Here is a 2,266-nt window from a genome sequence, read left to right as displayed (position 1 = left end):
GTCAAGTGCTAAACCCTGGAAGATTGTATTGCGCATGTGTCGGCCTTTGACTTTTTGAACTACCCTTTATTAATAATAGAAAAATAAAATAACCCCGAGAGAACGAATAATACAACAAAATAATACAAAATACATAAAATCAAATACTGACAAAACAAGTATATAACAAAATCATGTTTTCATCCCAGATAAATATTTGACAGGATAGGAAGATAATCCCTAGCCCCCTGGCGAGTACAGTGCCGTTCTCGGAGAAGCTTGCATGCTCCAGTGGTTACTCGAGATATTCCAGTTTTGTAAGCCTCTATTAACAAAAAGCTCATTTCCCCTATGAAGTTTGGACCGCGCATTTGAACTCTAAAAATGTTCTTCACACTGAAATAATTACTGTCCAGCGACCGATTTTTTCACCAAGGCCCACAGAAGAACATATAGGATTGATTTAATTCCAATTTGATCCGCATGTCCCTGCTCCACAGACACACGCGCCAATGAACGAGTATACGGCTATGATTGACTCAACTCGCAATGCTTGGTTGAGTTCCCTGCACAGAATCGTTTCGTAATGTTACTTTAATATGATTACGGTCAATAATTTGGTTACCTGCAAAATCGTTCTTGTGCCCATTGTTCATGGTGATGAATCGTTACGTTAGATTACATTATAGGCATTAGCAGACGCTCTTATCCAGAGCGACGTACAACAAACTACATACCCAATACCAAGCGTGCTGAAAGACCCTCGAGGGAAGTACAGTTTCAAGTGCTAAGAATACAAAAAAGATAATGACTTGGGCCTTGTACATTAATCTGACAATGGATTATATCTATAAAACCGTTTTTATACAACACAACGCAAAATAATAATATTGTTTACCAGGGGCGTCACCAAGGTTTGAATACATTTGGGGCTGAGCTGGGAAGGGACATTCCATGCATTTTACCTTTACAGGTTAAACTGCTGTAATGTTTATCAGTCTGGGTGTATAAATATAATAAACAAGGAGTCTGATGAGAGTAGATTGGATTGGATTGGAATTATTTGTATAACCATTTAAGCAGTAGGTCTTTTGTTCATCTCACTTTTCTCCAAATTATGTTACCAACTCCCAAAGTATCATATATCCTATCATATATCCATATAATTCATGTCATCTAGGCATACATCAAATAACACCATGGAATAATTCATTTTACACTTTTCTCACGTTCACTCAACAATCTCAAACATTGTGTCATTTGTAAGAATGTAAGGAATATTATAGAATGATAGCTTTGTTTTTGCCAGATGTAGATTTTAAGGAGGGGCAATACTCAGGGAAGTCTGCATAATGCAATGGATGCATACACAGCCACCTAGTGGGTGGACACAAACATTTTTTTAACAAAATGTTTTAACAACCATAAAACGTAGGCTATATAATCTCAAACAATCTCATATATCGCCCATCAAACTAATTTAGACATATCTACTTAATGTAGTAGGTAAGTTCATATTTCTATTTAGTGCTTGCACAATCCACAGTAGTGGTTCACAAGGGTTCCCAAATACATTGCATACCTAACGTTAACGTTAGTTACATAGCTAGCTAAGTAAAATGATGTAAAGGTAGGGTATCGCTAACAATATCCTATGTTAGCCTTTGTAACGTAACGATAATTAACTTAGTCCCTCACAATTGACACTTTTATTAACTTTATTATCATATACGTTTTTTTTTAAACGTACCTTTTCGGTGTAATGAAGCACCTGCTTCGATTATCACGCGGTGTCAAGATCACAAATCATAGCTAATGCTGCTAATGCGGGGCAAATCCATCTACCCCGACTTCACGAGAACCAGTCGTCTGACGTCACACAACAATGGCAGCACCCATGGTGGCACACATCATAAATTTGCAACGCAAAGTATCAGTTCCTGCATGACACTAAAATAAATCATACTGTCATATAGTAAAGCCTGCGTGTGAACTGATGTGAAACGATGTTGCCAGTGTTACTAGTTAGCTGGCTAGGGCAAATTATCTCTGAAAGTGATACCCAAACAAAACAAAAAGACATGAAGCTGGCCACTAACATTTATCAGTATTTTGTCTTCTGATTACCGCTTGCTGACCTTGCTGTCAGGAATGTGCTAGCTACCCCCTTCTAGGAGAAGCAGAGAAATTAAGGTCAAAGACTCCTAGGAGGCACTTCAGAAAGTGGTCTAATAGTAAGGATTAAAAATAAAAGGTTATGTTAACACACATTGTCAATTAAGAATCA

Source organism: Conger conger, chromosome 12 (assembly GCF_963514075.1).
Source record: "Conger conger chromosome 12, fConCon1.1, whole genome shotgun sequence".
In the NCBI taxonomy this organism is placed as follows: Eukaryota; Metazoa; Chordata; class Actinopteri; order Anguilliformes; family Congridae; genus Conger; species Conger conger.
The sequence above is the reverse complement of the archived record's forward strand: the minus strand, read 5'-3'. Positions refer to the sequence as shown.